Source organism: Enhydra lutris, unplaced genomic scaffold (assembly GCF_002288905.1).
Source record: "Enhydra lutris kenyoni isolate GAN:26980312 unplaced genomic scaffold, ASM228890v2 scaffoldscaffold35, whole genome shotgun sequence".
Taxonomy (NCBI): domain Eukaryota; kingdom Metazoa; phylum Chordata; class Mammalia; order Carnivora; family Mustelidae; genus Enhydra; species Enhydra lutris.
In genome coordinates, this window is record NW_019154119.1 from 4,974,866 (window position 1) to 5,001,567 (window position 26,702).

Consider the following 26,702-nt stretch of genomic DNA (forward strand, 5'->3'; position numbering starts at 1 on the left):
GTTCTGGTTCTTGCTAGAGGTTAAATGTAGCAGAGGTTGTTACCAAGAAACGTAACTTAGTACTCATTCGTGGGGGGGAAAGGCTCCTAAGTGTTGTAGGGTCCAGGGGATGATCTGGAAGAACTGGTCTGGTCATGGTGGCTTCCTGGAGGAGGCCAATCTCAGGTTGGACCTGAGGACTGAGGAGGTTTTCATGGGAGGCTAAGGAGCCCAGACCAGCCAGAGCAGAAGGCAGGGGTCAGGAGGGCAGAGGAGGTAGTGTTCCCAGAATAGGGGACTCACGGTATGATGGTTTCCGAGACATGACTCGTCAGCAATCTTTTCCTTTGGGTGGCAATGAAAGTGTGTTTTCCCCCTCTGCTCAAATCAATGGACGATTAGAGTCTAAGAATCAGAATAAAACCAGTGGTATCTTTCTCTCCCTTTATTCATTCTCAATGGCAGGAATTCAGCACTTTTTTTTTTAGTACCACTTTTTTTGCAGGTGGCAGAAGTGCTAATTAGAGCCACTAACAATTTTCCTGGGTTGTTCTAACTCCCAAACTGACAAGAAACACTGCTTGGGTGTTTTAGAGAGAGCAGATTCCACTCTTCCCATTGATAAAGTGATTCTTCAAACCCGTTGGTCAGAGAAACGGATTGAATAGTTTCTCCATCCATATGTGTTGGGTGGCAAATTGTTAACTTTACTTTTTCCATATTTAAGAATGGGCAAGTATTTCCCCATGCGAGAGTACAAAACAGAAAACCTCGGCAATTGGTAGGATAGGTTGTAAGGAGCATTTATTTTGTTTGTTAGAGGCTTCCTTCACTCACGGAAGTAAGTTCACTAAAAGGAAAATTCAGGAGAGTTTTGAGTGAAGGTAGAATCCTGATAGTTCTTTGCGTACACATATTTTTGAGCTGTTTTTGAGAATAAAGAGGTAAAGGGCCTGCCTGCTCCCTGTTTGACTCCAGAATCCGCTGGTGTCACTGCCTTTTATCTCCCTCTGAGTTTTCAGTAAAACTTAAGACCGGGACTGTGTCATTAGTGTGGTCACTTTGAAGCTCCGAATTGGGCCAGAGGCAGGACAGTGACCATCCAGGGCAGGTGACTGCCCTGCTTTGACTCTCTCCAGGATGGAGATCCTCCTGCTCTCTGCCCTCTGCTGGGACTCAGGCTGCCTGAGAGGGTGTCATAGTCCACACAGGCTGTTTGGGGGAGCTCAGCCAGAGGCAGAGGGACCACAGTGCCAAGCCTTTGGCAGCAAAACCCATTTTCATCAGCTAATTAATGAACACGGTCAGGTCCAGGACGCTGTCTGAGGAGTTGCTGTTTATCTCCATATCCCCAAAGCTGAAGCTGCCTGTCATATTCACAAGCAAAAGGCAGCCCCTTCTCCAGGGAACGAACGCACCCTTCTCCCCAAAGAGCGCGGTGTTGGGAACAAAGCTCTATGTGCTCTTGGAGTCTGAGATATTTGAAGGGTCTAATGGTTTCAGCTCCTTTGGAATATGTGACTGCGTGTTTCATCTTTGTGCTTATCTCTGCTAGAATTTGTGAGGCTGCATACGCTTCCTGGGAAGTGGGTCTGGGAGGAGGAATTTGTGAGTTCATGCCCAGTGGAAACATGATTGTCAACACATTGGCCCCAGAGTCTCTGTCCTCAGGAAACCAGAGGCAATAGGGCCTGAACTCAGGTTACCTACTGAATATTTACTAAGGGCCTTAAATATAGCCCAAAGTCTGTGATAAAAATCACCATCTGGTCCAGGTGCATCTTGCTGTAAGAAAATCTGATATTTGAAAATTCAAAATGATATAACAGAAGGACTTGCCAGTTTGCATTACAAAAAGGATGCACGGGCTTCCCTAAGTGAAGCTTTCCCCTTTGATATTTAATATGCGGCTGATTTATTAAAAATTCTGTTCAGATTGAACTGGTCAGAAACACATTCATTTATTTTTATTTATTTAAGACATGTCACCTGCTTACAAGAGGTCTTGCGCAACTTACAGGTTAAAACATGGGGCAAAAGGAGACATTTAGGAAAGAAATAGAACAGACAGAACCCAAAGGGAGGAGGTAAGGTTAGAAGCATCAAGCATACAAGATGAATGGGTTCTACAATTAGGCTCTCTAAGGGAAAAAAGGGCACATGAGCTAGGTTACCTGATTGTATAAAGGAAGACACATTTGTATCAGGTAATAAAAGATGTTTTGAATAGAAACTACTTAAAAATCAGAGACTGTTATAAATTGAAGAATGTAGTATTGTTGAGATGAAAGGTTTCTCCTCTAGACTTTTGGAGACAAACGTGGAAAAGTATAACACTACAGGCCTGTTATGTTAACATTTTTCACTACTTCTAAACCTTTGAATAATATTTACCCGACGATTTCATTAAAAAAAACATTTCAATCCTTTATAGATTTACTTATTGCCAATTCAGGAAAAGGGCTGCCAATCAGACATGTTTCCTTTAGGTGGCTGTGAGTTTTCCTAGAAGGCAACAAGTTTCTTCCAGCTAATGTCTAAACCTTTGATAATGTCAATGTAGCTTTAGGTCAATTTCAAAATTATCCAGAGAGTTCTGGCTAATGTAGAATTTCACTAAAAACAGCTAGAACTTAAACATTAGGAGAGGTGAGTTAGGGAAACATAGGAGGGCTTGGAGAGAGTCAGAACAGTACCTGGGACCTGACATATTTATATACTAGTCTGCAGACGAATCCTATTAAACTGAACTTAGGATTTTAAAAGGGTTGCAGATATGATCTCACCCTGATAATCAAGGCTCTTTTTCCTGGGAATCAAGAGCGACATGTGGTTGTAGATGTGTACACGTTGTTCAAAAGCAACAGAGATGTTGGTTGAGGTGACAGTCTATAAAATAATGACATATCAGCAATATCTGGTATTGGTTTAGCACTCACTGTGTGCCAGATGCTGTTCTAAGCCTTTAACTCTCCTTTTAAAGTTATCTCATATTCCTAACAAAAAAGGATGTGAAAATTGGTGAATCCTGAGTCTAAAAAAAATTTTTTTTAAGATTTTTATTTATTTATTCGACAGACAGAAATCACAAGCAGGCAGAGAGGCAGGCAGAGAGAGAGAGAGGAGGAAGCAGGCTCCCCACAGAGCAGAAAGCCTGACGCGGGGCTCGATTCCAGGACCCTGGGATCATGACCTGAGCCAAAGGCAGAGGCCTCAACCCACTGAGCCACGCAGGTGCCCCCTGAGTCTAAAAATTTTAATGTAGATGCATAGAGGGACAGGAGCTCTGTCTTCAGGGTGGAATCTGGCCCAACCCATGGCTAGATGGGGGACAGAGGTGGCTCATTCTGGACACACATCTCAAACCCAGAATCAAAGTGGGATGTTGTGTGGTGCCTTTTCACTACCCAAGCATACACCAGGTCCCTGGTCCCAGTAAACTCTGGACATCCCCAGCTGATGGTTGTACCTCTCATTGCCAGTGAAGTCTGTCCTAAAGGAGACCAGAAGCTCAATTAGAATGAGAGATAGAAGCCCAAGTGTATTAACTATGGAAATACAAACTTCCCCCAAACCTAGCTGCTTAAACAAGATCCATTATCTTTCCCAGTGTCTGAGGGTTAGGAATCCAGGAGCAGTATAACTGGGTGGTTCTGGCTCAGGATTTCTCATGAGGCTGCAGGAAGACATCATCAGGGCCTACAGTTATCTCAAGGGTCTGCTAAGGCTGAAGGATTTGCTTTCAAGCTCACTTGCATGGCTGTTGGCTGGGGGCCTCAGCTCCTGGCCTTGTGGATCTCTTTATGGGGCTGTCTCAAGACAGGGCAGCCAGTTTCTCCTTGAATAGCAAGTGATGAGAGAGAGAGAGAGAGAGAGAGAGAGCATGAGAGAGCACTAGGCAGAAACTGTGATGTCTTTTAAAACTTAATCACAGATGAACGATCTAGACCAATAGAAGTTTAATGTGAGAAGGGACCAAGGCGGTGAATACCAGGAGGTAGGATCACTGGGAGCCATCTTGGAGCTGACTACCAGAGCAATCATCTTAGCTTCTGTGATTTCCAGAGAGGAGATGAGTGGGCATGGTAGGATGTATTTTACTGGATTTCAGGAGTTCAGGCTTTGGAAGGTCCCACAAAGTCAGTGGACATGATATGAGACTCCAAAAGGGAATATGGCCCAAGGACTCTTACTGATAAAATTCTTAATGTATATTGCCAGTGTTCTTGAAGAAAAATGGTAAGGTGGGAGCAGATGTTGATGAAAGCAGAGTGGCTATTGGAAAGCTCCCCTTCAAGTACAGCTGGCACACGAGAGAGGAAGCCATCGGTGTACTAGAGTCACACAAATCTCGTTAAGCCTAATTACTGAGGGCAGCACAATTGTAAGGATAACAAAAAAAGATTTTCTTATTTGACATGAGCAGAAAATCAAGAAAGGACCTGACTGGTGATGGTGGGAAGTTCTCTAATACTAAACATTTCCGTAAAGCAAACTCTTACTGAGTCTCACTATGTACCAGGCAAAGTGCCAGGTGCTGAGGATACAAAGATAATTAAGAAAAGGTCGCTGCCTTCGAGGATCTCCCAGTCTAACAGGAAGACACACATATAAACAAATGCCATTCTGCAGGATCAGTACAGTAATGAGATTCAGTGCAGGTAGACCAGGGACATTAGGAGAGATACTGCCAGTGCTACTTGGGGGCAGGCGGGTCAGGGAAGGCTGTACAGAAGAGATTACACTTGAGCTGAGTCCTAAAGGATGAGCAGAATTTTGCCAAATGAACAATAGGATGAGGGGCAGGAGAAAAAGAATTGCCAAGTACAGAGTGTGGGAGCAGGGCAGGCTGGGGAAGCTGCTGGTGCTTCACAAAATGAGAGCAGGGTGGAGAGTACAGGTGGGGCTAGAGAGGCTCTGCACTGGGGGTACATGGGCCAGTGTCGCTCTAAGTGGGGTCCTACATCAGCATCAGTTGGGAGGCTTGTGAAAATGCAGACCCCCTGCAGCCCAATCTTATGTCCACACCAGCTGATTGTTGACCTTACCCGTTTTCTCTTCTTCTTGGGCTAGACTACATTTCCCAGCTTCCTCTGCAGTCAGATTCTATTTCCCAGCCTCCTTTGCAGCTGGACTACATTTCCCAGCCTCCTTTGCATTTAGACTCTATTTCTCCCTCTTTACAGTTAAGTGCACTCATGTCAATGGAATATGAATGGAAGTAATATGTGCCATTTCCAGACCTGACCCATTAAGATGTGCCCTGAATGTTCTCCATTACCTTGTCCTTTTCTCCGTGTTGGAGGCGAGCACAGGGATCTTGGAAGCCGCATGTTGGGGATGGCATATTAACATTGAGGAAACCCTGGGTCATTTCTTCATTGTTTAGGGAGGGCCACCCACTAATCTGAAACACCAGTATTTGAGTTTCAAGAGAATACAAAACAAAATTCTGTCATGTCTGAGCAGTTGTAAATTTGGGGGTCTGTTTGTTTTTGCAGCTAGCATTACCTTTACTAATACAGCAATGGACTCGGCTTCTGAGAGAGGAATTCTTTGGAGAATCTGCCCTTTTAACAAGCACCCTAGAGAAGTTGGAGAGTCACTGCTCTAGAGCAAAGAGGAACCCACCACTCATCAGTGGCAGGCCAAGTAACATGATGCTATTTGCATTTTAGAATGGCAGTGAGAAAGCAGAATTTTAACTCCTTCTTCTTTGCCAAGGTGAGCAATCTACTGATGAAAAAGAAAAAGAAAACTGTGGTAAGAGAAAATTGAAGTTCAAGATGAGTAAAGAGATTATAACAAGCACCAACCTGCTGTAAATGAGCTCAAGTCTCTTGGCCAGGAAAAATTACACTCCAGGGAGTAGAGAACTCACCACCGACGCTGTAGTGTCTCTGCTGATAATCTTTAAGAAACATGGAGATGGGGAGAGAAAATGGAACACTTGAGATAGGAAAATGTAGCTTTTCTTAAGGGGGAAGGGGAATGATTCAGCAAATTACAAAAGTGGGGATATCCTATTCACCTCTTTCAGTTGATAATTTAAAGTTGATTTGTGAGCACATGAAAAATCCAGAATTCTCTAGAAGCCCATGTGGCTTCTTTAAGAGCAAGTCACAACAAGGTAACTATATTCCCAGCTTTGTGATAGGGTTGCTAGATTATCATGTTAGGGAATTGTGTTAGTTATGGTAGAAGCAAAGCACACCTCAGCTCAGTATTTGTCAAGGAATCTCATGAGAAATCTGTACACAAGACAAAGTAATTGTAACTTCAGACTGGTATGCGTAGTAGGTGAATTTAAAATTGTATTATGGCCATACCTGAAGATGCCGATCTATGTCAGTGAGAAAGTAAATTTCTAGTGAAAGGCCACAGTTGTGGTTCCATCTGATATTTTCACTAGTGATGCAGACATAGATGACTTAGTGAATACTCAACCAATCTTTGGATGACATGTAGGGAATATATTATTAGTTGCATAACCAGACCCCCAAATAGGCTCGAGTACCAAGATAGGAGATGAACCAGACAAATGGGTAGAATTGAGCATGTGGGTCCAGACAGTCTCCTGCACAAGTTTGGGGCTAAAAGATACAATAGCTGTGGTTTGAGAGAAAGACACAGAACCATGCCACCAAGCAGCAGTGTGGTTCCGCTTTGCACAGCCCAGAATGGACTCAGAGTTTAGCGATAAGGCTCTGGGCTTAGCTGAGACCTGTGTGTGGTTATCTGAAGGGTGTCAGGAGCAGAGGGGTCCAGGCAGATTTCACAGGGGTCTGATGGGTGGATTCAGGCCCGTGAGAGAATGAACTCCTTACAGCCATCTCACAGCAGTCCCAAGGGATGGGCTGCTTGGGAGGTAGGAGCACCTGTCAATGGACATGACCAAGTGGAGAGAGAAAGTCCCTCCGTGGGACATCATGGAAGGGATGAAGGATGTTTGGTCACAGAAAAATCATGAAAGTCCCTCCACATTTTAGTAGCTACTACGACTGACTGTCATTTTTTGAGAACTTAAAATGTGCCAGACCCAGTGCTAAGTGGGCTCAAGAGCCCTGTATTAGTTTCCTTTTGCTGCTGTAACAAATTACTATAAAATTCATGGCTTAAAACAATACAAATGTGTTATCTCTCAGTTCTGGAGATCAGAAGTCCAAAATCAGGGTGTCTCTAGGGCTCTGTTCCTTCTGGAAGCTCTAGGGGAGGATCCTTTCTCTTGTATTTGTTGGCTTCAGGAACCCATCTGCCTGCCTTGGTTTTTGGCCCCTTCCTGCATCCTCAAAGTTAGCATAGCATCTGCAAATCTCTGTCCACCTTTCTGTCTATCGTTCTCTCTGCTTCTGGTATCTTACCTCTTCCGATCTTGATCATCTTACCTCCCTCTCTGAAGGACCCTTGTGGTTACATTATATTGGACTCACCCAGATAATCTAAATCAACTCTCCATCTCCGCATCCTTAGCTTAATCACATCTGTAAAGTGTCTTTTGCCATGTAAGCTACCATATTCACGGGTTTGGGGGAATGGGACAATGACATCTTGGGAGGGTTGTTATTCTGTCGACTACAAGCCCTTTATAGATTGTCTCATTTAATTTGTTCCCTTTCTATATTGATGATTTAGGCATTATTTCCACCTAACAGATGGAGAATCAGAGCCACGGGAAGGTTGAGCGATACATCGTGCCAGGATGAGACAAGACAGTGGGGATTCGAACTGGGTACTGACTGGTTTTTTAACCACTCTGATGCTGTAGTGCACGTATTATTATTATTTTTAGAGCCCATAATTCTCAGCACTAATAATCGCTTTTCTTTAGTGGTGTTAATTTAGTGGTGACATTATTGCAGCTTATTTTTCCAAAATGTCACAGAAGTCAGCCATTTCCAGCTAGTACGAAATGGAACTAGCCTCTCTTGCTTTCCCATCAGCATCCCCAGCTCACAACAATTCCCCCTCCTGGATTTTGTCACCTTGGGCTTTCTCAGCTACAGGAGTTTGGAACAGTGCTATTTTCTGAATTCAGATCTGACAATCTTTGTCGACTAAAGGTTACACAGCTGCAAAAGTTTGTCTTTAACCCAAAGTCACAGCGTTGTCGGGGAGAGTATAAAGAGATTCCCAGAATTGCAGGTTAAAAACCTCGTGATTCAGCAAGGCAGCAGGGGCAGCATCGCGATGGTGGCATTTAGGTCCCAGGGTAGGTGGCAACGTGGTCATGTCTGGCTGAAACCTGCTCCCCGCTGAAACCGACACTCAGGCCCTGGAGAGGTGGGCAGTGCAGGCATCTCCTGCCCAGGCCTTCTGTGCTGGGATGTTTCTTCCAGCAACTGAACATCCACAGCCTTGTCTCTCCAATGGTGAAGCTCAGAGAGAGACAAGCCAGGGCCCTGTTTACAGATGAGCCCCCAAGGCTCAGAGCTGTGCTCCAGGTCACCTGACCAACCCATGGCAGAGACTGCACCCAAAGTTGAGAGCCCTGGGTTCTTGTCCTGGCTCTGCCACCAGCTGCTGGCCTGCGACAATGAGTATGGCCATGAGCATGTCATGTCTTTCTCTGTTCATCCTTCTAGGATGCTCCCTGTTGACGAGTAGGAGCTCCACTAGTCACCCACTTCTCACTGTGCTCAGCTGGGCCAGCCTGGGCCTTGCTTGGGAACTGAGTTGGCTATGAATTGAGCCCAGCCTCTCTGGAGAGAGGCCTCAGGCACCTGTTGGGGAGGGCGTCCCTGATGACACCAGGAACTGTTTTCCAGCAAGAGAGTACACAGGGTGCAGGAAGGGCTTGGCTGGGGGTGGAGGCCGTGAACTACTGGGATGCTGAGCAGTGGCTGGATGGCTGCAGAGGAGGGAAGGGCCTTTAGGCAGTGGAATTTAGCTCCTATGCAACTGCTGCAACCCAGCTAGCCCTCCGGGCAGGTTGTTTCTAGATGTTCACATGGCACTACCATGGCCACTTTCATCAAGCTTCAGCTGTGAGGGGGTATTGATTGGGCAACTTAGAGTCTAGAAAGAAAGGTTTTGGATGACTTGTTTATACACTGGGCTGAAAAGGCAGAAACTGCTCTTACTAAATACCTATTTTGTGCCTAGCACTCGCTGGGGTTTTCACTGACCCTGGATCCAAGAGGAATATCATACAGTTCCTGCCCTCATGGAAGTCCAGTCCACATGCCTGTGGGTGCTAGCCTTTACCAGACAACATAAGGAATAAACAAGGTGGTAATTAATGAAGATAAAAGGAAGTAGCAGGAATAGTAACTGAAGGACTAAACAGAGTGGTAATTAACAAAGATAAAAGAATTAACAGGAGTAGAAAGTGAGGAAGTGCTGAGTTTGGGAGTACCCAGGATCTGTTTTTCTGCCAGAACTCTGGCCTTTGGACGAGAGAGTGAATCTTTTAGAACATTTCCCAATAGGAGGCTTGATTTCTTAAAAGTAATATTCTGCTGCTCGTTTGTGTTCTTTGTTTAGCTTGTAGTCCAGTAGGACGCTTGGATCTTCTTTTCTCCATCTTGCATCTAACTCTTGTATAGTTGCCATCTTTCCCTGGAATGTACCCTTCTCAATGCTCATCATTCCTCTGACAAAAGAGTAGAAACAGGAGATAATTTTTAAACGTTCAATTTATTTTATTTTATTTTTTTGCTTTTTCCCCCAAACAGCTTTATTGAGTTACAATTTATAGACCATAACATTTACACATTTTAAATGAGCAATTCAGTCAATTTTAGTAAATTTACAAAGATGTGCAACCATCACCACAAACAGTTTTAGAACATTTCCATCACCAGAGGGAATAATTTAAGGGCACAATACAAGAAATATGGGTTTATTCAACCTGCTTGAACATGCATTTCTGAAATTATTGTACTTAAAATATGTCAGCAAATTTTGACTTACTTCATGGTGAATTTTTGCAAAAAAAGCAAAATGAACTGGAAGAATCCCTGTGCCTGAAATCTTAAGAAACCATTATCCACTTTATAGATCACTTCATTAATAAACAGATTATTACAAAAGTAATTATTTTAGAGATGGCAAGTGCCATTAGCTAATACTATGTTGTTGTCTACTGGGACTTACAAGAAGTCTTTTTAATTTGCTCTTCAAAAATCATTTACACCCACAAAACCACTTCAGACAACGAAATAAATCTAGGTATGGGCAAACCTTAGTTACCATGGCAAAACCAGCTTCATCTTTTACCTTTGTAATTTGTTTCCAGTGAGATTTTTCTTTCCTCTCCAGAAATCCCTGTTTTGTGGAAGGACTTGTGTGGTGAATCCCATCGCTTTGTAGAAGTGTCTACCCCTCCAGCGTGAAAGGCACCAGTCAGTCATCCAATCCTTTGGGGGTGAAAAGTACACTGAATATTGAATGCTCAGATGGCTCCATTGTAAGTACTCCTTTTTGCATGCCTAGTAGTTAGAAAGTTCAGAATCGGGGGCTGGCCCCTCCATTAGGTATGCCTTTCCTTTCATGGGCTGATCCCTCTGGTAGAGTCAATATTTCCAGAGTCAATACTTTCAGGTTGTGATTTTTTTAAAAACAGAATTTGTCCATTTCATCTAAATTATAAAGGGAAGGACGTAAACCCCTTTTCTTCTAATCTTATATTCTGTCCTCCTTATGCCGTAGATCCATCAAATATAGAGAAATTGTGTATTCCCAAGCAGAAAAGAAGTCATTCTTCCAATAAAGGTATAGGAGAAGCATGATCTTAGGTTGTAAGCTCTTAAAATGATCTCAAGTTCCATTTGTGAGAGTATATTGGGGATTAAATATTATACTGCTGTCTGCTTTTTGTTAGAAAGAGACAAATGTCCAGAAACATAATTTCATCAGAGACTTAGTATTTATTCGTAAGTTTAAATGTGAAGTCATTGTATATTCAGAGAAGTGCACACTATCAAGGATGCCTCCTGATACATTTTTACCTAGTGAACATACTCTGATCAAGATAGAGAACATTGCACACACTCCAAAACCTCCTGTATGCCCTGTCCAGCATTATCTCCACGGAGTAGTCAAAATCTGTGTTCTATCAGAAATAGATTTGTGTTGCCATGTAAATGGAATCACACAGTTCGGTAGATGAACCCCACCCCCTGCCCCCTTCTTCATGGTTTTGCTTTCTGAGGCTTTACTATCTGTAGTTTCAGCTGGGGTCTGGAAGCTGATAATCCTTCTGACATGTGTTAGAAGGTCAATAATAGCTGAATGCTATATCATAATGCCTACATCTCGCCTCACTTCATTTTACCACATTGTCATTTTACCATCTTGTATCAATCATCACAAGAAGAAGGGTGAGTACAGTACAATAAACTATTTCGTATTGAGTGTGTGTATATGTGTGTGTGAGAGAGACCACATTCACGTAACTTTTTATTATGTATGTATAGGGAAAAAAACATACTATATGTAGGTTTGGTACTGTCCATGGTTTCAGGCATCCTCTAGGGGTCTTGGAACATATCCCCTGCAGATAAAGGGGGACTACTATATGTATCTTTTTGTATCTGACTTTTTCACCCAATATTAGTGTCTGTGAAATTCATCCATTGTCTATAGCAGGAGTTCAGTTTTTACACTGTTGTATATAATATTCCATTGTATGACTACACCATGATATAGTTAGCTTTTCTACTGTTGAGAGACATTTCTAGTTTCTAGTTTTTATCTAGTAGGGATAGTGTCCCTATTAACATTTTTTACACATCTTTTTGTGCAACTAGGTAGACATATCTATTAGAGTAGAATTGCTAGGTCATGGGAATGCAATGTTTAGCTTTAATAGATAGGATAATTAAGACTTTCTAATTTTTCCAGAGTCAATACTTTCAGGTTGTGATTTTTTTAAAAACAGAATTTGTCCATTTCATCTAAATTATAAAATTTATTGGCACAAAGTTACTTAGAGCATCTTCTCATTGCCTCTTTGATAATTGTATGAATTTCTAGTGATGATATCTTTTTTCATTAGTGATATTAATAATGTGTTCCTTTTTTCCCTTGACCCATCTTTCTAGGGATTTATAAATTTTATTAGTTTTTTTTTTTAATTTTTTTTAAATTTTAAAAAAAATTTTTTTTTAATTTTATTTTTTTATAAACATATAATATATTTTTATCCCCAGGGGTACAGGTCTGTGAATCACCAGGTTTACACAGTTCACAGCACTCACCATAGCACATACCCTCCCCAATGTCCATAACCCCACCCCCCCTCCCACCCCCCCCCCCCCCATCAACCCTCAGTTTGTTTTGTGAGATTAAGAGTCACTTATGGTTTGTCTCCCTCCCAACTCCATCTTGTTTCATTTATTCTTCTCCTACCCCCTTAACCCCCCATGTTGCGAAATAAGTCAATCAGAGAAAGACAACTATCATATGATCTCCCTGATATGAGGGAGAGGAAATTTTATTAGTTTTTTTAAAGAACCAATTTTGGGTTTAGTTGGTTTTCCTCTCTTCTATCTTTTTTCTATTTCACCTTTTGCTTATATCGTTATCATTTCTTTCCTTCTAGTTTATTTGCCTTAATTTTGGTATTCTTTTCTAACTCCTTGAGGTAGTCATTTGGTCACGAATTTTCTGCTATTTTTTTTCTAAAATATACATTTAAGGGTGTAAATTGTTCCTTTAAGCCTAGCTGAAGTGCTGTGCTACAAATTTTTGACATGTTGCTTCATCATTATTATCCAGTTCAGAGTATTTTCTAATTTCCATGAAGATTTCTAATTTCTGATTTGGTTTTTGAATCATGGGTTATTTAGAAGTGTTATTTAATAATTTCCAAATATTTGAGGATTTTTAAAGTGTTTCATATTGATCTCTAGGATTTTTTTTCTCACTCAACCAAGAGGACATATTCTGTTGAAACTTCAACCCTTTGCAATTTATTGAAATCTGCATTATGATTTGGAATATGGTTTATTTTGTTAAATATCCCATGCACACTTCAAAATAATGTCATCCTGCTCTTGCTGGGTTCCGCGCCCTACCTATGCCAACAAAGTCAAGTTCATTTCTCATGTTGTTGAAGTCCCCTTTATCTTTACTGATTCATTGTCTGATTAGTCTGTAAGTTGCTGAAAATGGATTTGAAATCTTCAACTATGTTATTGGATTTACTTGTTTTCCTTTTAGTTCTGTCTGTTTGGGCTCTGCATGTTTTAAGTTTTGTTTTTAGATGCATACACATTTCAGGTTATTAAATCTTTCTGCTGAATCGAATTTTTGTTATTGTGAAATGCTCTGCTTTATCTCTGGGAATACTTCTTGCCTTAAAGTCTTGCTTTGTCTGATAACAGTATAGATAAGCCAGCTTTCCTTTGGTTAGTGCTTCTGTGGCATATTGACTCTCAACATTTATGTGTCCATCTGGCATAAGCAGCATATAGTTGGGTCTTTCTGTTTTGTGTTGTTTTTTCCAGTCTGACAGTCTTTTAATTTTAATTGGATAAACGAATCTACTTATATCTAACAAGTTCCTGATTTTTTGGTGTTAATTTTATTGTCTTATTATTTATTTTAAATTTGCTTGATCTGGTTTTTGTTCTTCTTCTTTTTTTTTTTGTTGCCTTTTAATAAAGTACTTTTCATTATTATATTTTCTTCTTCTATTAGCATGTTAGTTATAAATTATTTTATTATTTATTTAGAATTACCCCCAGAGCAGTGGTTGGCATACTTTTTATTTTCTGGGCAGAGACAGATAGTAAATATTTTAGGTGTAGAGGGATATGCATAGTCTCTGACTCCCTCTTCCCCCTCTCTCCTCTTCTTCTTCCTTCTCCTTCAACTAGTCTCTAAAAATGCAAAACCATTCTTAGTTCCCAAGCTGTATAAAACAGGCTGTGGGCTGGATTTGGGTGTGGGTAGGATTTGGATGTGGGTAATAGTTTGCCAAACTCTGCTAAAGATATGCCATATGCATTCACAGAATCTATCCTTCAGTTAATAATTTTACTACTTTGTGGACAACTCATGGACCTTACAACACCTTAATTCTGTTTACCCAATTCCATTCTTCCTTTTATGCTATTTTGGTCATGTATTTTACTTCTCTGTGTATTTGAAATCCCACAAGACATTATTATTTTTACTGTTTTAAAGATTTGCTCTTCTGTTTATGATTTCTGGTGCTATTTCTTTTTGCATTACTTTTCTTCCAAGTAGGATCATGTCATCAGAATAACTTCCTTTAGTATTTCTTTTAATGTGTGTATGTTGACAATGCATTTTCTTATTTTTTTATTTGCTTGAAATTTTTGTTCATCTTCCTTTTTAAGAGTATTTCTGGTGGATATAGAATTCTAGACTGACAGTTACTTCTTTCTGCCCTTAGCCTTTTAGCTCCGTCATTCTATTCGCTTCTGGCTTCTATTGTTTGTGTAGAGTGGGTCTTAGGATTTCTCCTATTGAATTTTTTTCCTCCTCTGACTATTTTAAGATTTTTATTTTTATCTTTAGTTTTTGACGCTTTAGCATAATGTGCCTTTGTATTCTTTTCTTTGATTTTTTGTGTTTGAGTTTGTTGGTGCTACTTGAATCTATATATTCTGCTCTTTATCTCTTTGAATACAGATTTTGGTCCATTTCCACTCTGCTGGGATTCAAGTTCCACATATGTTGGTTCTTTTCACTCTGTCTCTTATGCTCTTTTCCCTGTTTCTTTTCCTGTCTCTCTTTTTGTGCAGATATGTGTCTAATTGTTTTTCTTCTGTTTCAATTTGATTATTTTTCTACTGACCTATTTTCCAATTTACTAATCCTCTTTTCTGCTGTGTCTAATCTGCTGTTAAACCTATTACCTATTTATTCATCCTTAATTTTAGTTATGATATTTCTCAGTCCTAGAATTTTTGTTTTCTTCTTTTAAAATAGATTCCAGGTTTCTATCCATCTGTTTGTTTGAACATATTAATCCTAGGTTTATGGTCTTTGATAACTACAGTACCTAGATCACTTATATGTTTTTCTATAGTTTCTCTGTCTCTTTTAAATTTGGTTTTGTTTCCTAGCATGCTGCATATTTTGATTGAACACTGGATATTGGGAATGAAGAATGGTTGAGGCTCTGAATAATTTTGCCTTCCTTTGGAGAGGATTTTTTTTCCCCCTCTCCACGCAGAATAATCAGAACACCTTGATCCCATCAGGAATTGAGATATTTTGAAGTTGGATTTTAGGCTTTGTGAGGGCTGGTCTCTGCCTGGCTTGTTCCATCTCTTAGGATATAATCCTTTGTCTGTCTCAATAAAAACCCAGGTTATTTACTGAAACTTCTCCTCCTTGGTGGGCCCTGAACATCAATATTTTTTCTCCTTAGCACTTGGAGACTGCTCATACTCTGACTGGTTTTTCAACCTTTTAGAAGCTGTTTACTGCTTAGTTTCTTGGCTGCTTGCCTATCATGTGGAAAGCTTAGGAATGAAAAAATTCCTTGAGGGGAAATCAAATGCAGAATACCTGGCTTATTTCTATTTAGGCTCTTTCTCCAGGATAAGAGTTCCCTATGTTCTGGCTGCTTCAGTAGATTTGTACTTCAAATTTTGTTTTCTCAGACCACCTAGGCTACTACAGTTCTAGACCAATGTTTCTCCTCTGTCTCATTGATACCTCTTGAGAACTGGCAAATGCCTAGAAGGGAAAGCATGAAGGAAATTTCGGTTTTACTCACTGCCTTTCCCTTTTCTCCAGAATCTTGGCCTCTAAAGTCCTAGCTGCTTTTACTCTCTGATGACTTTTAACAGATATTTTATGCAATATATTTAGCTTTTACAGTTGCTCTTGGCCGAAGTCTCCAGAGATTTATTTGTTCGTTTGTTTATTCATTTTTGAGTTTTGAGATTCATATTTTATTTACAAGTAAATGAAGAATGTCTCCTGTAAACACTAATTTGGGACAAGAAGAGCAATCTAAAGTAGGTGCTGGCTCCACAACACTGTGTGAAAGGAGGCTGTGCCACTGTTCTTTTTGAGCAATGATTTTTCCATTAATAAGGGGGAAAAAAAAGACATGTAATTTCTTCATGTTGCATGTGTGAAAGAATTCAAAATAAAAATGACTTTTCAAATCTCTACAGTCCCTAGTCAAATGTGTGAAATGACCAGGATGTCACTTTCGTTCAGTGAGAGCTCCTGCTCCCCAAGAGCAATAGCCTCTGAGAAACTGACCTAATCTTCATCAACAGTTTCTGCTTGATGAATGGAGAGACCCCGATCCTCCAGAGCTTGAACTTCCAGCTTCTCAGCTTCTAGCTTGGTCTGCTGTTCTACCCTTCATTCTTCTAGGATTTCATCATCAGACACTTGCTGGTGGGGTGTGTCACTCTCCTTTCTGAGACTATATCTCCTAGAAGGACCACATTTTCTTTTCTGACCACAAAAATCCCTTGAGATATATCACTGTATTTTTTGCTCACATGAATGGGCTCCATAGTCTGATGTAACACTAAATTAGCAAAATGATCAATGCTTCTTATAATACTGATAAGCATCCTCCCATCTTAAATCAGGACCAAGAGCTTCTTGTTGATGTCCTTGAGGAGGCTGGTGGGGCCAGACATAGAGTTCATTCTGGGCTGAGATAGGGCTGCTGTATATAGCCTTGGTGGGCTAGCATGCCCAACATCTTCTTCCTTTCACCATAGTTGTGCCTGGGTGGGATCCAGACAGAAACCTGGAACCCAGACCAGGAACAGCATGCTGTCCCAGCTCTCAGCAGCTGAGCTCAGCTGGAAAATCCTCTAGAGATTTATTTTTAAAAAGTGATTTCCAGGACTTGTCCCAGGGCCATTGCACATTTAGCTCTATCTCTTGAGTCTTTTTGAGACATCCCCAACCAAGGGCTGGCAAGGTCTTTCGGCTTCTTCAACATCTTCAAAAATAAATTATTGTAAGTATTAGCTATTTTGCATTTTTAAAAAGATTTTATTTATTTATTTATTTAAGAAAGAGAGAGAGAGAGGAGCAGAGGGAGATGGACCAGCAGACTTGTGCCTGAATGTGGAGCCTGAGGTGGGCATGGAGCCTGAGGCGGGCTCGATCTCACAACCTGGGACCATGACCTGAGCTGAAATCAAGGGCCAGACACTTAACCACCTGAGCCACCCAGGTACCCCAAACTATATTGTATTTTAAAATTGAGATTAATGTGCCATGTATGATCATTCTCAATCAGATCACTCAGTTTACCTCAAGACTGATTCTCTGTGGAATAGTTTACTATCTTTCACTTTATATTGTGAGGCATTCCATTCAAACTTACACACACACACACACACTCACTCACTCACTATACATCATGCCTCCTTTGACCCTCTGGGAACCCTGACCTGAGGTGATATTCGGACTCTATTGTTATGTTGCAGTAGGACCATGGTTGAAGCCTCTTTCAACCCCTTGTCCTCCATTGCTTAATTTAGAATATGAGGTAGGAGTGGGGAGTGGGATGGGACCAGGCAGGCTCACAGGGTCCTTGCAGCTCTGGTGGTTGATCTGTCTTCTATGCTTTGGTTTGGGGAATCCTTTGACCATAGAGCTCCCTCTCGTCTAAGTCATCTAGTCTCTTGGTTGAGGGGCCATTTTCTCTTTGCCTTAATGGACAAGCTGGGGCCCTGGGTACTGGGCCTCTCAGGGAGCCACACCCTTGTGTGAATAACTGAATGGAAGAAAACATCCCATGTTATACCCAGTCCCCCCAAATCTGCACCACTCAACTATCTTAGCCAGGAATACCGCATCAAGAGGTAATTGCTTCTCAAGCTTGTTCCAAATGTCTACCTCCTGTTCTTTCTGAATCTGCCATCTTGTAAAAAATAAAGACAATTAACCCCTCCTTTGCCCAGAGGTAGTTTTAACGTCTTCAGTGTAGGATTAGTCCCTGTGCTGCCCCAGAGCCTGTTTCCTCCCTCCCCTGCCCAGCTCTGTATGAGGGGATGCTGCCTTGTCCTGGCTGCTTTTCCAGGCTCCCCCGACAGAGGGCTCCTCTTGGGTTTGGTCAAAGAGAGGCCCTGGAGGAAGATTGAAGGCAAGAAGAAGGGAGAAGCCAGCACATTTCTCTCCCTTTTCCTTTGCCTTGAGTTGATTGAGTCCTTGGCAGAGCCTGCAAGTCCCATGGCCCAACTTCTCAGAGACTGACTTACTGTGGTTCTCAGTCTCTGCTGAGTGACCCCTTCCCCCAGCTCAGGTAACTCTGTAGCTCTTCTTCGTCCCTTCAGTTGAAGGATGGCAGTCATCTCCTGTTGCACTCCTCTCTAGGGCACCTTACCGTCGCCATGCCTTCCCAGCCTCCCAGTCACGCGGAGCACCACTCAGTGTTACGAAATACCCTGTGTACGAATACTTGGAGGGCTTGCTGTTTCTTGTTTACATCCCAACTAACTGAGTTGCTAAAAACCATACTTCAAACGTCTTTTCCCTTCCTGTGTGTATAATCTAAGCGCCACCGAAACACATTCGCCTTCATTTCCGTTAGCACCTCCTGAAGTAGACAGAATTCATTCACTCTTTTATTCATTCAGTCAATATTTGGTGAGGCACGACTCATATCCCCTAGCCAAGTACTGTGCTAAGGGATGGAGCAGTGAACAAAACAGGCGATGTTTCCGACCTTGTAGAGTTCATGGCTTTGTGAGCAAGCCTCGAACCCCTAAAATAAAGTGTGTTAAGAATGAGACACTATCATCACACACAGACTTAGGGGACAGAAAGAACTGGGTTTACCGCAGCCCTGCCACTTGCTTCAGGTTAGATAAATGCGGGCAAGCTGCTTTGTCTTCCTGTGCCTTGGTTTCCTCTTCTTTGAAAGAGCATGTGGTGTCTAGTTCATGCCTGCCCCAGCCTCTTTCCAAGCTCAGTGAGGATGCTGGTGTTGCTAACTTCATAGGCTTGCTCATGATTAAATGTGTTGCTTTTAGAGAAAGAGACAGATGACTCAGAAACAAACTCACCTCAAATATTTATTTATTTTTAAAAAATTTTTATTTATTTATTTGACAGACAGAGATCACAAGTAGGCAGAGAGGCAGGCAGAGAGAGAGGAGGAAGCAGGCTCCCTGTGGAGCAGAGAGCCCGATGTGGGGCTTGATCCCAGGACCCTGGGATCATGACCTGAGCTGAAGGCAGAGGCTTTAACCCACTGAGCCACCCAGGCGCCCCTCAAATATTTATTTTTGAAAGCAGCTTTCAGGGGAGCACACATTCAGCACTGCTGAGATTCAGGTTGGAGAGGTGAAGTGGAGCTAGAAATGCGACAAGATGGGGTGAAGTCCCAAGACTGGATAGAGACAGTTGCTGGGAAGAGCACTGAACAAACTTCAAATCACACCCATGGCCATTTCTGCTGGCAGCCAATCAGTAGCCACGCTGGTCTGCCTGCAGGTGCAAGTGGGGGCCCTTCTTTCCTCTTTGCTTGCTGAGACATCACTCCCTCTAGTAGGGGCTCACTGACATCTATCCCAGGCTTGTTTCCCTGTTACAGGTCCTCTGTATTTTTCTTGTTATTGCTGTGATCATAGCTATCGTCATCATCACATCATTGCTAACGCTTGTGGAACTGAGCTCCCCCCTCACCCCCCCCCCCCCCCACCATGTTCCAGACATTACGCTATGACTTTTCATGGCAGAGTCTGGGGAGTAGCTTGGTCTTGTGCTCTTGCTAATCAGGAGTGTGTGTGCACGTGTGTGTGTGTCTGTGTGAAAATCTGCATGTGCCATAATAATTTAAAGTCAAGGCAGGACGTTTCACATCATCAACAAGTCAAGGTTAAGCTGGGCAGATTATAATTTTAGTATTAATTGTGTTGCAAGTTTTTGAAAATTCTGATTTCCATGTTAAGTTAGAGGCACACGTGTCTTGGTTATCGTCCACGTTCAAAGGCTCAGATTCATCACTTGTTCTTCACTCTCATTCTTGAGGCTGCATGTGGCAAGTCTCACAGGGCATGGTCCGCGGCTCTGAACCCATGTTTCTGCCACCCCCAGGGCTCCCCAGCTTCACCACACTCTAGGGCCTTCTGTTGGCTCTACTACCTCTTTAGATACAGATTTAAATGAATCATTTGCTTACATTTCACTCACAATTTTTAATCATCCTACCCACAATATTCTAATAGCATTAAATAACTACAAAATCTAATAAAAATCAGTCTGAACCTCATTAGAATCTCATTAAGAATAGGGTTGTTCCATTTGCTAAATTGTCGGAGATCATTTTATCTGGTTTTGTTTTGTTTACATTGTCCAGGAGAGCAAGGGGATAGATGGAGTCATAGAATGTGGATTCACACACTCAAAAATTCTTTCATCCACTTTCTTGGGTTTACAGGTGGAGAAACTATAGTTCAAACAAGGGAGGGGACTTTTGCCAAGTCCCACCTGAAACGTGTGGCTGTTGAGAACAAGAGCTCAGGCCTCCTGCCCTTTAGTCTAGCGTCTCCCCTCCAAGTTCCGGGCTTTGAGCCCAAGCACTGATTTATGGGTTTGAGGAGCATATCAGCGATTGAGCAATGACTCACTGATCAGCCAAGCACTTGCATTGAGCAAGTCTGGAGCCTCCGGATGGACACCAGGAAGTTTCAGAGATGCAGAGAGAATGAGTCCTGCCCTCTGGAAGGCTGAGAATCCACCAGGCGTGTGGTTCACAGCTGTTGCCTCTGGAAATGCTGGCCTGTGCTCACACTGCTCACCCCGTCTTTTCCACATCAGGACAGGGGTGGCATTCCTCCCAGTCCTGGCCAGTCCCGCAGGGAGAGCTACGGACAGAGGCTTCCCATGGCCCCAGTGCTGAGACAGGCAGGAGCTATTTGTTGTTTTAACAAACAACATCTCCAGTAAAAGGACTCATTGGGCAGGACTGAGTAGTTCACGGGCAAAGAAAGAAAGGAAGAGGCTCAGGCAGGAAGTCTTTTATGATCTATCAGTGCACAAATACTGGCATCTCTCTTTCTTAAAAAGAAAAAAAAAAACCCACAGTGCTAATATGAATAATTATGCCAGCTTTTGTATAGCACTTTGCAGTCCACGACGTGCTTTTGAATGCATTCTGTTATCTCATCGCATCGGTGGGAGATTGGGGAAGGGGAGAGCAGAGGGGGCTGGCACCTCTGGGGACGCAGCAGCCTCTGTGTGCCTGGGAGTCCAGCCTGGCACAGTGGGTGGACGCTACTGCCGAAGATATCTTGCTGTGAACGTCCCCTCGGAGACGCCCCCGTGAGCTGCTGTTTTCCCATGGAAACTTGAGCAAGTCTCTCCAGGTTATAAACTGGAGTCAGTTCTTTTCCTGCCTGGAACCACACTTCTTGAGCCGAATCCTTGGCGGGTGTTGAATGTCCTTCCCGGCCCTTGTAGGCTGCTCTGGGAAGGGTTGGGCCCCATGCTTGTGCCCGCGGCTGCTGGGAGAGTCCTCCTTCACCACAGCGGGGCCCATGCTAGGACGAAGGCGCTGCCACAGATGGGACCTTGCCAGTGGCATAGTCCTGAGATTTCTTGCCCTAATAGGCCCTTTAGACACTGTGGGTGGCAAAGGTGCAGAAAGGCTGTTGCCAAATTAGGAGCACGTGCAGGAAAATGTCCCTGTAAAACATTTTTCCAGAACTCCCCATCTCATCTTGCTTTTCCTTCTGGCGGCAGGAAAAACAGCAATGATAACAAAAACACAAACACCACCACCAGCTCTAGCAGTCTTTAACCTTGACCATCGAAGGTGGCATGATTTCTTCTGGTCTAAAGGGTACCCCTCCCCACACTCCAGGAAATAAATCAGCTAAAGTACATGTTGTCCTGAGGGTCTGCAACTCCAGTGGGCTCTTCTCCCCTCCTCCTCCTGCCCACTTTCCTAGGAGGGTGCCTGGGGGCAGGATGTCTTCACATCTCCGGCTCTAATGGGCTTTTTGGTCCATGTGCTGACGTGCTTGTCCACTTGTCCTGGGGCAGGTTCTGGCCTCACCAGCTCCACCGCTGAAGTGCCCACTGCTTGGGGGAATGGTGGGGGGTGGGCATCCGCCTGTGTTCTAGGCTCAGGCAGAGCAGGATCATTGACCCTGGGGCTTGGTGGAAGGAAGCTTCTCTGTTCCTGAAGCAACACTCCTCGGACTGCAGGAGATGAAGAGGGCGTGGCATCTTGGGCCACCTGGACACATCCGCAGCCACTTCTACTTGACCACCTTGTGCCATGCTGAACACCTTGCCCAAGAGCCAGTTTCTCTGTGGGCACTCTGGTTTCCCTGAGATCTGTGCTGGGAAGTCAGGAGTGAGCTGCTGTGTGTGGGGATGTCCCCGCACCCCTGTCAGGCTGACCCTCCCAGTCTCTCTGCTGCCCACAGCAGTTTCAGCCACTGGGTAGAGACAGCAATGTCTGACCTCCTCACCACACTTCTTCCTCTCTCTTTCAGCCCCGCCACGGGCACTGAACCATGTTCTACTTCATTTTTCAGATAGTTGGAAGCTTCTTCATGAGCTTCCCTGGTTCTCTGCCCTACGACCTTCTTTGAGGCCTTTTCTCACCTTCGCTGGACAACAAGCCTCATCGTCTGGCCAGGCAGGAGGGATGCACGGAAAAGGAAAAATCCTGGGTTCCTGAAACCGTATTGGAAGCCATTTCCAAAAAATCATGGTGCTTTATAAAACCAATGTCAGCATGAATTGACGAGCCCCTGGGACAGAGTAATTCTGTCACCTTCTTTGGGTCAGGTCTCTACAACCCCATCCTTGTCTGGTCAGGCCTCCTCCCCTCTGCATGGGGCCGCCAAGCCCTGTGAGAGAACTGCAGGCCTTGGGGCACTTTTCCACCCTCAGCTTTCTTATGGGCCCCGCCCACCTCGCACAGAAGTCTGCCAAAAATTGGGCTGGTGAGTACTCTGAATAGAATTTTGGCAAGTGGCTAAGGTTTCACATTTACTAAATTTCTGAGTCTCTCTTTACATGCACTCAAACTGGGAGTCTGGAACATGTACCCTTTGGATATTTTTTTTTTTTAAGTAAAATAACATGTTTTTGTTATCTGGGGGGCAAACCTTTTGCCAAACAGATAGAGCCAGAGGTGGTCTACACTCTGCAATTTGTGCACCCCTTGTCATCTTTTAAAATAAAAATGAATAGTGGGCAGTAAATACCATGGTTTTATGAGACTCCGTTATCTTGGGAAATTGGAGTAGGGAGAGGGGATTTGGGGGGCTTTTTTGGGATGGAATGACACAGTTTGTTAACCTGCTTTCTCCCCCACCCCAAATCTCTATGATTCCAAGGTTGGCAAAGGAGAATGAGGTTGGAGTTGTAATAAAACGCACTACAACTTGAAGCCAGCTTGTCTGTGTGTTTGCAGAGTGGGTGTGGGGTCAGGAGAGAGTTCAGTTGGGCCTACTGATGGTATGCTTTGCTGTCAAGTTGGTACGTGTCCTCGTTGTAGCCTTCTTTGCTCTTTGGTGTCCCTGAAATGAGGACTGGGTATTTCACTCTTGGTTCTGGTGTTGTCCACCTTGGGTCTCGGCTCGTCACCGTGGGAAGTCATGATAACTGGGCCATGACAGCATCCGTCTTTTCCACCATAAGCTAAACCCCAACTGACACTAGTTTGTTTCTATCGGCATCACCCCCGTCATTCCAAAATGATTGGACAAAGCCACATGTGAAAAAATTCTGCTAATTCCTACTCTGTAGACCGTGTCTACCGCCCACACTTCCTCCAAGGCTGGGGCCCTGTGGCAGAGAGAAGAGGCTGAGTCACTGCGTCGTTCGTAAACAGTGAAAGTTGGAATTGTCTTCGCCTCTGGAATGGGAATCCTGAGAAGTTTTCCTTTCCGCCTAGCTTTTCTGGTAAAATAATGAAACAATGTGATTGTGCCTCAGAAATCTAGAAATGGACCATCTTTCCTCAATGGGCAAATATTAAAGTTAATGCTGAATTTTCAGAAAAACAAACCTTGGGAATGTTTGTGCAGATTTTTATTGGGCAAAGCCAGTGTCTCCCATTAGCAGAGTGAGGATGATGGTGGGGATGGTGGATGTTGGAAGTGAAATGTGGGTGGTTGGAACTGGTCAAGCTTCTTCCTTCCCTTTCACTCAGTATGGACACATAGAGCTCCAGTCTCCTGCTTTCCTAAAGCCCGGAGACTGTCAGTCGGGTCTGCGTTGCTGGTAGGTAATGGCTGAGTTGTCACAGCATTTCTGCTGCGGTGGAAATTGATGGACATGCAACCTGACTGCTCGGTAGGAATGTTTTCCCCCATGTTGGGGACTAGCTCACTTGCTGCCCTGGGCCTGGCTGGCTCTCCTCTGGTCAGGGGGATAGGAATGGTTTGTGTTTCTGTATGTGTGCAGGTGGAAACAAACCCATGATTGGAGAAAAAGTTGCTCAATCAAACCGTTTTATTTATACGGCACCAAATGTCCAGAATCATCTGTGAGGTTTTCCCCCTCTACCTGACCATGTTGGCTTATTGTTTTGATATCTGAAGGCACAGGGATAAGGAAATGCTTCAAAAGCTCCAAAGATCTGCCTAGGTTATCTCATCCATATCCAGTGCCTTTAAATGCCACCTCTATTGTGACAGTCCCTAATTTGCATCTCTAGGAAGGACTGTCCCCTCTATCCAGTGGCCTCTCCAGGGGGGTGTTACACTCACATCTTAAACCATCGGTGTCTCTAATTGAGCTTTTGATGTTGCCTTACACTCATTTCTTCTCCACTCTTTCCCCCATCCAAAGACCGGCGCTATCATTTACCTAGTTCCACAAACCAAATCTGGGAGTCTTCTGTGATTCCTCCTCTTCTTTATACCTTCATCAGTGAGGCCAGTTGATTCTACTTCCAGAATTTAAGTGAATCTCCTCCCTTCTCCCCAGTGTGACTAGCATCACCCTGTCTGTGGCAGTCATCCCTTCTCCTGATGTCCGCCAATGCCTCCTAGCAGGGCTTCGTGCTTCTTCTCTTGCTTGTCAATCATTGTGCACGCTGCAGTCTTTTCAAAACTTTAGTCGGATCCCATCACTCTCTTTTCCAAAACTTTTCGCTGAACTCTGTTACACTGAGAATAAAATCAGAGCTCCAGGTGGGGTGGGGTGACGGAGAAGGGGAGAGAGAGAAGCAGGCTCTGTGCTGGTATATGAATTATATGTCAACAAAGCTGTTAAGATTGATTACTTGAATTCCTGCGAGAGCATCCATGGCTCTTTGATGAGCGCATGACCAAGCAGACCAATCAGAGTGGGTTCCTATCAAATGGTAGCTTTGATTGGACCCGGATAATAGCTCAGGCCCCTCTCCCTCCCTCCTCTTCCTCCCCCCTTTTCTCCCTCTCCCTCCCTCCTTCTCTCCCTCCCTCCGCTGCTGCTTAAATATTTTCTCAGCATTCTTCTGGGAACCTTGACCCAGAGCCAAATTGGACATGACCTTTATCCTCAAGGAGCTAGGTTTTGTTGGGAGCAAAGTAGGGTAGAAAGGAATATGTAAAAGTGTGCACGGTCAGGACCCAGCCTAAGTCACTGAGCACAGAGATGGTACTGTGGGGATTCTGGCAAGAGAAATAATCTCTGTGTGGAGAAACATCTTTTGTCGCAGCAAATATGGTTTTAGTTCTTTATTCTTGTATGAATTCCACAGACAGTTACTGTGCGCGGTGCTGGGGACACAGAGATAAATCAGTGTATCCCCAAGGGGTAGGTGGGGCATATGTGCCAAGTCTGGTGGCCCTGCAGCCCGGTAGGGCTGGAGGCTGAGGGAGACCCCAGGGGGCTGGTCAGGGGCAGGTGCGGAGCTGCCTTCGAGGTTAGTGAGTGCTGGAAGGATGAGACTGCTTGGCTTGGCAAAGCAGCTCAGAGGCAGGTGTTTTGCAGAGAGCACAGACTGGGGCAGGTCACACAGCCTCCCTCAGAGGCAGGTTAGGGGATGGGGGTGTGAACGCCCGGAGGGAGGGCAGGAGTGGCTTTGAGTCCGCATGGGCTCCCTCTCTGCGGCAAGGTCTTTCCTCTGGCATGGGTGAGATGCCCTGCTCCCCACCGCCGAGCGGGTGGCTGCTCCGTGGTGTGCAGGGCTGGCTATCGGTCCCTGCGGGAGAGCAGGCTCTGCAGGAAGTCTGGCTGGCGAGTTGCCTGGCTCTGTGCGGGGCGTTTGCCACTAGAGGGAGTGCCGCGTCGTTTTCCTTCCCCAGCGCTGGGCTCCCAGGGCTGCAAACTTGCCTGGGTAACTGCCTGGGATTGGGGGTTCCTGGGAAACTCCTTTGCTCTTTTCTACTTAAAGATTTCTCAGAAGCAGCTGGATTCAAGAATCCTTAGCATTGTTTGGCAGGAATTTGCAGAACCCTTCAAGTAGGGATGCAGCCTCAGGCCTCTTGCAGACCTTGGGCGGCTTTGGCAGGGATTCTGGTCTCCGGTGAAGCTGTCCTTTGTTCCCAGCACTTGAGGACTTGAGAAAAGCAGGGGACCTCAGTTCTGTTTCCCTGTGGGGAGTCTGGGCTGGCCCTCAGAGCTGCAAAGGGGAGGCCCATGGGTCCTGGGCAGTGGCTCAGCTCTGTGCCACCTGGAAAAATAGTTTAGTGCCTGGTGGGAGGGATGAGGATGGGGAATCAGGTGAGGCCAGGCTGGCAGGACTTGGAGCTGCTGTCTGAGACCCGGAGGCAGGATAGCTGACTCCCAGTACCTCGAACATGGTGCTAGTGGAACGGATGGGCACTGTGGAGTGGTCGGACCCCGAATCTGGGCAAGAA

At 44.1% G+C, this 26,702-nt stretch overlaps 1 pseudogene; it reads right to left on the reverse strand.

Moving 5' to 3' along the window:
* Nucleotides 1–16,176: 16,176 nt before the first annotated feature.
* On the reverse strand, nt 16,177–16,577 carry LOC111154060 (annotated as a pseudogene).
* Between the last annotated feature and the right edge of the window lie 10,125 nt (nt 16,578–26,702).